At 36.9% G+C, this 12,036-nt stretch overlaps 1 protein-coding gene across 3 annotated transcripts in view; it reads right to left on the reverse strand.

Moving 5' to 3' along the window:
* Positions 1-12,036, reverse strand: part of pde4ba (phosphodiesterase 4B, cAMP-specific a) — a 220,438-nt gene that overhangs the window by 80,433 nt on the left and 127,969 nt on the right. The gene's annotated exons all lie outside the window — the stretch shown is intronic.

Here is a 12,036-nt window from a genome sequence, read left to right on the forward strand (position 1 = left end):
GAGAGGCCCTTTTTTTGTCAATCAGAGTAAATCACATTGACAGTTTGATGACAAGGACGCTTTTAACACCATCTAATACTGTTTTGTCAACTAATTGCTGACACACAAATAAGTGTGCTTTTGTTTAGAGCTTTCATATTATACCATCCCACTTAGTAGGACAAACGGGGGATATGAAAGAATGTAGCCTTGAAAAGAGGAACACCAAGCTTGGGAACAAGGATCACTGTGGTGGTTTGGTTGATTATTAGATTTGTCTGGGAAGCTAGTTTCATCCCGCAAATCTGTTATCGCTCTTTAAAGTTTATGTACTGAAGAAAAGCAAAGTCAAACAAAATCAAACATCATACAGTTCCTGCGGTTTCAAACCCTTTTCATGAGATGAGTGAAGGTGCCGGAGAAACCGAAAGCTTTGTCTGGCTCCATGGAGGACAGACTGAAACCGCTTTGCCCCTCCCCCGCCCACTGGCTGACATAAAACTACTAGGATTTTCCCATGCATACAAGACGGGACAAATTTGGACGTTTGGAAACATTTGTAGTCGTGAAAAAGCCCAAACAATAGCAGTGTGGAAACCAACTCTTAATGGCAGCATGTCTGTTAAGCAACCAATAGCAGACTTGTGTATTTAAACTAAACGGCATAATAAGTGCTTGAAAACTTCTCAATCCAGAGAAACTTTTATACATTTTTTTTTTACTTAATTCTGTGTCTGGGAACCAAAAATGCATATTTAGATAACTGTAATAATCTGTGTTATGCTAATATTATTTTTTGGTGCGTTTTAAATAAATGCTTTGTTTTTTACTTTTTACTTTTTTACTTTTTTTTTTGGAATGACCATGACCTGGATGACTGAGAATCTTCACCAGCGTTTTAAATAAAATAAATTAGACCTTGTTTAACATTTGTTAAATTGTTTTGTGCAAACACCGTATATCTGTCGTATTTTTACTTATGGTTATTATAATATGACAATCTTAAACAAGACGTTAAAATGCAAACACTCAAAAGTTTCTCCATCAACCATAAGGAGCCTTTTTAGGTCTCAGAGGATGAGAACTGTTTTTTTTTTACCCGTTCTGAATGGAGAAAAAAACATCCGCAGTTCAAACACTTGATTCTACTTGGAAGGGAAATGAGTCAAACTAGCAGCCTCAGGGAGTCTGATAATGTGTGGACAGGAATTAAGTGGAAGAAGTTATAAAGATTTATTATTTTTATTTCTTTGCATGTTGGGATAAGTTTTTTTTTTCCACAGATAACTCAAACAGATTTCTGGAAAATTCCTTGCAAATTGGTATTTCCTAACCAAATACAACATGCGTCTCAGTCATGCTTTCTGCATTTTTTTCACTAAAGCAATCAGAACGTGTCCTCTTCTGACGGCAGAATAATTCGCCAGGGTGACACAGCATAGCATTCCCATGATCCAGCTGCATCCGTCAGACTGGATGAGTGACGACGGACTCCCTGACAGGAAGGCAAAGGACAGAAAAGATGTGTTTTCCCACTGTTAGCGTTTTAGTGACTTAAACCTCAGCAAAGAAAAAGAAAAGTAGCAAACTCTAACCTTGCTTAGAATGTCTAATAAAAAAAATCAAGGTAAACTGCTTCATTATACTTAATCTTCTAAAATTAAATAAAAGTTATGCCAATAAATACCCTATAGATCAATCTACTAAGCTTATTAGGTATGAAAAAAATGTCATGCTGAAACCTTTTAATTATCTTGCTAAAGTCGATTATCCTTGATTTTTTTCAAACTGCATGTGCTTGTTTTTCACTGTGGGTTTAGATTACAAAACATCAGGAATTTAGGAAATGTTACATTTAGTAACGATTGGGTACAGATACTTTCAGGTCATTTTTATTTGTATATTATATTGTATACATGTTTCAACCCCGACAGTTTTATTTCTTTTCTTCTTCACGGAAATGAGCCTCTGCTTTCCAGCCACGAGACAATAGCATTGTAGTCACTATCCTGTTTTTATGGTATCTGACTGTGACGGAGGATTTGGTAACTGCCACAGCTCATTGAGACAAGATAGGTACAAGAAAAACTGGATGCTACCAATTGTTAATTATATCAAATATGGGAAAATGTTGTTTTTTGCATTGCAGTGGCTATCACAGCTGATTTTGTGGAGTTGGCATCTTCTCCCTGACCATATTTGCTTGGGGGGGGGGGGGGTATTCTGGTCTCAGCCTGCATATTGCTTTGACTGGAGGCTCTCAGTTGCCCTTCAGGGAGTGAAGTGAATGAACAGTTGTTTGTCCTCTGTATCTGATGAACTGGTGACGTGTGGTAGATGGACCCCACCTTACACTTAAGTGTTTTAGTTAAGTACCAGATTACTATCTGCCACCCACTCACCATGACAGAAAATAAATGAATAAATGCATGTTTATACATAAACAGTAACGGCAGCAGATCATGTAAGAAGAAAAGAAAATATGTTTCTTGCTTGAAAAGCAAACTGGCATGTTTGGGAGTTTGTGATCCTGCCACACACAAATCAATCTACAAAAAAAAAAAAAAAAAATGCCTTTAGTGCTTAAAAAGGGTCATTATTACCAATCGGATCGCTCGCTTTTTCCTACTTCATCCAGTAGAGACAATCAATTGTGTCCATTTGCAGGCCCTGAACTCTCAAATGTTACATTAGGTGTTGGCTGTCTGGTTGAAGTTAAGTTAAGGTGGTCTACTTTTTCATTAAACCTGAATCTTCTTAAGGCAAAATTTAAGAGGAGAAGAAATGTAGAAATAAGGCTTCAAAAAATGAGTAACTACAGGTGCGCTACTATCCTTTTACTTTTACACCCTTAACCAAGGTTTGATCAATATGAAAGCTTGAAGGCTAGATGATGTCTTATCATCTATCTATATATCTATATCTATCTATCTATCTATCTATCTATCTATCTATCTATCTATCTATCTATATATATATATATATATATATATATATATATATATATATATATATATATATATATATATATAGATAGATAGATAGATAGATAGATAGATAGATAGATAGATATATATATATATATATATATAGATATATATAGATATATATAAAAAAAACAGGTGGAGGGAGGGTAATACTTTAGTACATCTTGGTCCAATAAACTGGGATGTCGTCAGAACAGACTTTAGAGTTTGTTGGGAGGCAGATCCTTTAGCTATCAGGCTCCTCTCCTGTGGAACCAACTCCCAGTTTTGGTCCATGAGGCAGACACCCTGTCTACTTTTAAGACTAGGCTTAAAACTTTTCTTTTTGACAAAAATTATAACTAGTGGCTCATGTTACTCTCAGTTACCTTTATAGTTTTACTGCTATAGGCTTAGGCTACTGGAGTATATCAGGATCTAATTTTCTCACTCTATTGAGTTCTACTGTTCTTCAATTATGCATTATGTGTTGTCATTTCTGCTTTAACTTTCTTTTCTCTCTCTTTTCTCTTCATAGTAGGTACACCTGGTCTGGCGTTCTGTTAACTGTGACATCATCCAGAGAAGACGGCTCACCCGCTACTACCATCTAATGTAGAACAGATTACTAGATCAATGTGTGCTTCTGTGCTTTTTTGTTTCTCTTGTTGTGTCTCTGTTCTGTCTTCTGTAACCCCAGTCGGTCGAGGCAGATGACCGTTCATACTGAGCCTGGTTCTGCCGGAGGTTTTTCCTTCCCGTTAATGGGTGGTTTTTCTTCCCACTGTCGCTTCATGCTTGCTCAGTATGAGGGATTGCAGCAAAGCCATGTACAATGCAGACGACTCTCCCTGTGGCTCTACGCTTCCCCAGGAGTGAATGCTGCTTGTCGGGACTTAGATGCAATCAACTGGTTTCCTTATATAGGACATTTTTGACCAATCTGTATAATCTGACCCAATCTGTATAAAATGATTGAACTTGACTTTGTAAAGTGCCTTGAGATGACATGTTTCATGATTTGGCGCTATATAAATAAAATTGAATTGAATTGAATTGAGAGCTTAGGAATCATATCAGATTATTTTTGCTGCACTGAAATCAATACTTTAAAAGGCCCTAATATGCCATGATACCAGTAACTGCCTCCTGAGTAATTACAAATTACGTTTTTTGTAGTAAGTGAGCTGTCAATACCCACAGTGCTATTTTAAAGTTGACAAAGTGATCTGTGTGCAAACAGCAGCATATTTACACAAAGCACTTTCAAACAACGCTCAGTTTGAGTGGTTCTTCAAGTTATGTTGCAAATATTATTCAAACATTCTCTTTCCTTGGCTCTGCTCTGCTTACCAGTGTTTAAGGATAACTCTTAACAACAGTTCCCACTAAGTTCTTTAGAAGAGTGTTATCGTGGCATTTTTTCCCCCCAGTTGAAGACAGTTCCTCCTGGAAAAATGCAACATTCCCAGCAGGGTTCAGTGACAACCACAAGGTCAAAGGCAGGAAACGTAAACAATAGGATCTAAGTTATAGCCTTTGGGAAGACGTAACAGAGAAAACGATAACCCCGCTCAACTGTAATCCAACCTTCATTAAATTACTTCTTGTAGAGTCATGTCAAAACTAAGCTGATATTCGTTTTTTTAACTCCACAAGATTGTAGAACAGTGTTTAGAACTTGAAAGCCTTATGGCATAGTCTGAAACATGGGCATTTAAACAAGACTTCAAAAGATGTCCTTTTAACAAACATACACTAGTTTCACCCACTTCCCCGGGGACAGTAGGACAATTCCTCAACTTTTCGACATGTTAAAACCACCAAAACAAACATTACAGCTACACCACAGTCCATCAAGAAGAAATAGAAATCATTCTGATGCTTTTTACAAGAGAGATGCCTGAAACAAAGGACTGTTCTAAATATTCGACTTGCCTTTTAACATTTAACCAATGATGTTCAGTTTCCTGGGAAGGAAACCCTTTGGGGTTGTACAAACAGAGGAGCCATGGAAACACCTCCTGTTCTTTTAGTGTTTGTGTGCTTTTAATGTTATTTCTTCAGGCTACTGATGGTGCTAATAATAACAAGCAAATAGATTACCCAGCAGAGCTTGTAGTCACCGACAACTGATGACACTGCAGAGGACGTAGGAACATGGAGTCTCCTGTTTTTTAACCCACAAACTACTAAAATCAAGAGCTCTAAAAAAAATATCCAAGAAAAATTGATGAGTTGACTGAGCTAACCCAGGGAGAGCAAAGGTTGTAGCTGCTTGTTATTTTTCCAAAGATCTATTTTCCTGGCATAAATCTGCAACAAATATCCTTCAAATAAATTGGGAAAATTGCCATAACAATCTATCCATAAAACCTGATGCAAACCATTCGCAGCTTAAACCTACAGCCTAACTCCAGGCTAACCTTTTTTTTACATGCCTTCCAGGCAACTAAAGTTCTATGAAGATTTTTTTGCTATGTATATTTTGCTGCTGCATCTAAACTAACTCTGTTATTGGGTATGTCAATAATGCATTTCAGCATGTAACAAAATTAGTAAGTATCAAGTCATAGAGTTGGATCAAGGTATAAGGGGCAAAAAATAATCATTTTGGAGCCGCATTGGATATATTTGAATACATGTTGGATATTAGAGGCCAAAAACAGCTTTTAAGTGTTGTTTAAATAACCAAAAGCTTATACTTCAATATTTTAATAACTCAACACAGTCTGTCCATTGTTGCCTCATACCTCCTGTGGAGTATGCATTTTCTTAAAGTCAACGGCTCAATGAAATCCCCTGGACTACTGCAGATTACTATTTCCCAAATGGTTGAATTGGCACTATATGCATTTACTAAAATTAAGGTTACTGGACATATATTTTTGTATAAAATGTAGCGCACCGAAAATACCTGGCATCCTAACAGAATAATCCAATTTATTAAGCAAAGGTATACAAGTTGTATAAATGTAATTTTTTACTCCTCCTTGTATTTCTACAGTTAACATTAACATTAAATATGATATTAAACAATCTAAATAAACATGCCACCAACACACAAATTTTGTTTCATGATGCAGGCTTCTTAATTATAAATTATTTATAAATTAGTTTAGGCTAAATAGACTGACTTTGGGCTGACTCAGAAAAGTTATGGAGCAATGATTCTTTTGTTTGATTCTTCCCTAAAATAATCTATTATATTTGTAATTTCCGACAGAATCATAAGCATACCCAAAGCTAGCGTTTAGCTCTTTTAGTTCCCACATTCGTTGTTGTACTTCTAGGAGATTCAAAAAATAGAAAAGTACAACTTGGTTTAATTTTCTTCGTATAGTGACCAAAAACTAGGCGCTTCTTGTTGTTTTCGTGATGCTGTTACTAAACCACACCAAATATGGAATTGTTTTATTAGCAAATGAAACACTAATTGTTTACTGGAATTATATTCACCCCCACTGGCAGTCCAAACAGCCAACTTGGACAAATAAACTCATGTATCTCCTTCAACCTTCCATCCTCTGTAGACAGAAATAGAATAAAACTGGACTTCAACTAGATACACAATTTAATAATAGAAATGAGGCCACTGACGCAATCACCGTCTATTATACATGCACATTAAGGTACAAACTCATCCAGCAAACGCTCCCTTTCACAATCATTTACAGTCTAAATACTCAGCCCTCATGTCACATGAGGAAGCAATGCTGGCTAAAGGTCTGGTGATAAAAGCTTCTAAACACAGGGTGACATTAGAACATTTGAAGTAAAAAGAGGAAATTATACAAAGTTCTACATCGCATGCACCAATAAAACTATTAAAAGTAAAACAATGACACCAGACAGGGACAGAGAAACAGGTAGAAGAAACGGGTTTTGCTCCAAAAACGTTAATCAGCCGGTGAACTGCAGAGTTACGTCTGTACAAGTTTATTCTAAACCATGCTTTCCTCCTTCCTCTTTGTATCACAAACAAACGCACAACTTTCACCACACGTGTGCTGAATACTGGCATGCAGATAAAAACAATGTATTGATAGCTGATGCTGTGTGTGTGTGTGTGTGTGTTGTTATCAACCCTTTTTCACTTAATTATGATGCATGTTTGCATGGTCAACCAATAATCTGGGGACATTTCTTTTGCTGTTATTTTGTTGTTTCTAAGGTTAAAACTTTTGGATCTACTAAAGTTTAGAACAGCTGATAGTTACTGTAAAGTCACACACAGAAGGGTCAACTTCGACAAAACTTGGAAATCATCGTTAGTCTTCGTAAAAACTTGTATTCCTTCGTATCTAGACCCACTTTTGTTTTTCTTTGTGCCTCAGGCTAATTAGAGAACAATGGTCATTGTAATTGTAATGAAAGGTTTTGCAAGCAGCCTGTCGAAGAAGACCCAACTTGTCAAATGCATCATCTAACTGAAGAGGGTCAGATCTTTTGGTTGGCTGTGAAACTAAGCCAACAATAATTATTTCTAGAGACTAACTAAAGGAGACCTGCTGCTGTTAAATATTATGTATGGAGTCAATAGGCAATGAGTTGATTACTGAGACAAAGTTGGTACCTGAAAACGTCGGTGTATGAGACGACCACAAGTATAAAATGGTGAACGGACAAATCAAACATTCTCTGAAGAAGGAATAGAATTCCCATCATAGTCAAGTACTATTTGTGTCACACAAAATATTATTATTTATCAGCCTGCTAAGGTGCATTAGCATCAAACTAGCTAACCAAGCACAATGCTTAAGCATTTGAAACCCAAATGTTCTGCCTTCCGCGTAGAAATGGTTGAGAATTCTTAGAAAATCATCAGAGCAACAAAAAATAAAGAATAAAGAAACCATAAAGAAACCAGAAACCAGAAAGAAAAAATAAAGAAACCAGTGCTTGGTTTCATTTTGTAAGGACATACTTTAAAAGATGAAGCTGCAGATATTAGAAGATCACAACTAAGCTACATGTGAGCTCAGAGAAACAGTAGGTGGTAAAAGTTACACATTAACATCACTAAGCACAGGATTTTTCAATATTATTTTACTAAATGGCCATCACTTTAAATGCCAATAAAGCAAAGTGAGTTCATATCTAGTTTAAATGATTTACCCAGACTTTAAATCAGGTCTACACCATTTAAAGCAGCACTTCCGGATTGTTGACACAGAACAAGCATTTTATGAAAAGGCTCAGCAGCAACATCCTGGTAACCATTAACCTCCTACTTCCAAAAACCATCCTCATCATCAGAGGCCCCCACCAAAGTCAGCATCCTCTCAATTCTTGTGATCCTCTCTGCTATCGGTAGCATCGCTTGTAATTATTGACTTGTCATTATCTTAATTGGCATAATCACCATCATCATCCAAGTCACTAATCTGTAGCAGCACCTAATTTCAGCTTCAGTCGTTCACAATAACAACACACACAAAAATCCGAATCCCAGACCACATAACCACAGCAGCTTTGTGACTCCTCACTATGTTTTTTTTGTATATCTATCTCCTTAACAACGTGTCAAACGGTGAATAACGGCTGCTGTGAGAAAAAAAAGAAAAGAAAAAAAAAAGCAAAACCACAAAACGATTTAATGCATAGCTATACTCCACCCATGGGCAAGTAAGCACAAAACCCTTTTCAAAGTCCCGCTTTGAAAGAGAAATGGGTCAGCAAGCTGAAAACATCTCATGTTTTAAAAAGCTTGTAGTTACAGAAAACCCTCAGAGTTATAAGTGAAATATATATCTTTAGACAAACTAATATTTTCAAACCAATTTACTGTACATTTGAGGCTGGTTGGGGTATTACAACCTGTACTTAAAAATTAAACCAAAAGTCTCATCACATGCAGTTGTCTTTTTATCTCCACATTAATAGAAATTAGATTTTCTGTGTTAGAACTAAAAACTTTCAAAGCCAGAATGAGGAATCCTCCAAATGTCCTTCACTGGAATGAACAGTTTAGCAGTGATAGCATGCATGTGATATTAATCAAGACATTTCTAAACCACAAAACATTTTAATACATAAGGAAACAATCTTTGGGATTATTCATTGTAAATACAGCACATTAAAAAAAATATTTACTGGAACCCACCTCTGTGGGAGATTATCTGTCCTGTTGGGACTTGTGAGAAACAGCTGGGACCTACCTAGAGTAATGTGGTAACTGCATGCGAGCAAATATGTCATAAACTAACAAAACCGCATGTGTTCATACTGCAAACGGTCAGCTAAGGGAGTACCCCTGAAGTATTCACAAATCTCATGTGGTTTTCCTCTACCTCCTCTAATATTTAAGACACACAGCAGAGTACAATATCGCATGTGTGCACTTCTCTTTTCTGCAGTAGAAGCCAGTACTTTCCACAGGAAATCCTCTGTCACAGAGGTGGAACCAACCCAAACAGAGGTGAATGTTTGGCGTCTCCTTAGCCCAACACCTTCAGACAGCCATGAAAATATACTAAATTAAGCGTTATGGCTTTAAAAAATGGATGCACACATAGCATTTTCTGTAACGCACAAGGAAATCAAGAGTTGATTTCTAGTTCTTAGAAATGGCAAAAGACCGTCTAGGTGTGTTATTCAAACTGAAACTCTTTTAATCATCTTGCAGACAAAATAATCTTTACAACTTACACTTAATTATGTTGAGTCTATATATGGTAATTTCTTTTTTTCTTGGAAGCCATCAGAGCTGGAATACCTAGAGTCCTCTTGGGGTGAGACTCAGCCTAGTTTTGTCCTGGTTTATTTCTGCCCTGATAGAGTCAACATGCATCAGTTCTCCTCATTTCTGACCTAACACGCTTGCTTATTACATACTAAGGCTTTAAAAGTTCTTATAGCTATTCCACATTCAGTCTTCTTTATTATAGTATTTAAAAATTCAGTATTATATTTGGTGCGACTTCCTAAAATAAGTTCTTGTCAGTACTACAAAAATGAACTAATTTCCGTTTTATCCAAGCTTTTTCAATGCGAAGGATTACAGTCAAATTTAATGGCATTCAGTTGAATTCAATCAGTGCATTATACTTTAAAGAAGACATATGCTTTTAAATCTTTCAGTTGAGGTCCATAAAGTGGTACTGTAATGCTTCGGTCTGAATATCTCGTTATTGTTGCCCTACAGCTTATTCCCCTGTTCTGAGGTTCGACTGTTAGCAACTCGCTTTGGTGTGATTTCATTAAATATAATGGAGGCAACGCTGCCCTACAGGTTGCAAAGAGATCCACTCCATCCCTTTTAGCCATTTTTGTAGTATGCTGAGATAAATTGTATAGGTTCATACACCCAACAAATGAACATTTTCACTTATCCACTTGTTGCTTGGGCTTCCTTGAGCTTGAACTATGAAACTGTGAAATTGACAAGTCCATGACCTTGTTTGGCAGTTCCACCGCAAATACTGTGATGTTATTGTTCCGCACACGTAATGGGGAGTAGAGAAAACTGAGCCGCTTGAAAAATATGATCCAAACAGGAAAATCAATATATCTATGCAGCATCGGGACAGAATAAATTAAAAGTTTCTGCACTCCAAGAAACTCCAAGTACACAACAAAATGTATTTAAAGGGCCTAAAGGTGGCTTCTAAATGATATGTTTTCCTTTAAAGCTGCAGTAAGCAACTTTTGTATGAATGTATTTTCTTTTTTACATAGTTTACATAGTAAATGTCACCATGTCCTAACAGCAAAATATTAGACATATAATCTGTGAAAAAAAAACAACCTCTTCTGGCACCGCTCCCGATCAGAAACAACCAATCAGAGCCAGGAAGAATGCCTGGCTCTGATTGGTTGTTAGCAGGGTCAATCACTCTTGTGCACGTTGCTCACTCCCCCTCCACTGCACAGCGCTACCGTCATTCAAGCTCAAGACTGCTGGTGGGATGCAGCTGTGTGGAGAAATGGCGGAGAAACAACCTGCTTTACAGGAAAACTGCCATTTTCTGGAGTGGCACCTGGTCAGAGAACAAAGACAGGTAAATATTGGAGCAGCGCAGAGGGCTCCGCTGTGGGGGAGGAGCTGAGAAGTAAGGGCTGTAGCACAGCAGAGACCAAGGTGGAGGGACCTGTAAAGTGTGCTTGTTGAAATTTTTATCATAAGCCCATGGTTTTCTCAAAACTCCCTAATGTGCGCTTAACTCCATTTATGTATCGCCAATGAATGAAATAAAGCAGGAATCACACACATATAAACATCCAAAACTAACCTCCCAAGAATTTTGGCCCAAACATGTGCTCTCTTAAAAATATATGTTTTAAGAGAAATGGATGATTTTTAATCATCATAAATCCTATGTTCAGACTAAAATGATGGGGTCTTTAGAGGCTAATATACAGTAATATACAATGATAAAGTGGGCAGTATACGTCACCATCATAGTACTGAAAATGCTTCTAAACTGAATCTTTAGAGTTGTGCTTTATTGTCACATCACTACAAAAATAAAGTAAATAAAAACGTTTGTTTACCATTTCCTGCTGGTTAAAATTCAACTCTTCGGATTCTGAGATTAAATCGAGGCCATAACAGCATCATCCCATCAATTCCTTTGGTCTAATAAAACTAATTACCTAACCCTCCGAGAACTGCTGTGCAGAAATATCGAAACTATTACCAGCTATATTTGGATTTGTGCTTGAATGTGGTTTTGTTACTGCAACTGGTAGGTAAATATGTCCTCCGGTATCACTGAAGAGTTTCAGTGTTGGATACCTCTGCTGGATATTGCAAAGTTGCGCCCTTACAGTGCCTTCGCAAAAATGTTCATAACTCATAAATAGCCCCGACCTAAAAACTATATTTCATTTTGTGGTTGTGATATAAAAAAATGCAAAAAAGGTTTTAGTGCATTGGCTTTTATTGCAAGGCACTGTAAGATAAAGTTGTATTTGCATACATAAAGAAGCTAGCAGATAGTATTCAAAAATTGTCTTTCTTAACACAGAGCTGGCACCAACCACAAATACAGGGTTTGTCCATCTTAAAGACGATCCTGGCAGACAGGGTTAAGTAGAACATTTAAGGAAGGCAGTCAAAAAAAAAAAACATCATGGCAACAATGTC

The sequence above is a fragment of the Fundulus heteroclitus genome, chromosome 9 (assembly GCF_011125445.2).
Source record: "Fundulus heteroclitus isolate FHET01 chromosome 9, MU-UCD_Fhet_4.1, whole genome shotgun sequence".
Classification (NCBI taxonomy): Eukaryota; Metazoa; Chordata; class Actinopteri; order Cyprinodontiformes; family Fundulidae; genus Fundulus; species Fundulus heteroclitus.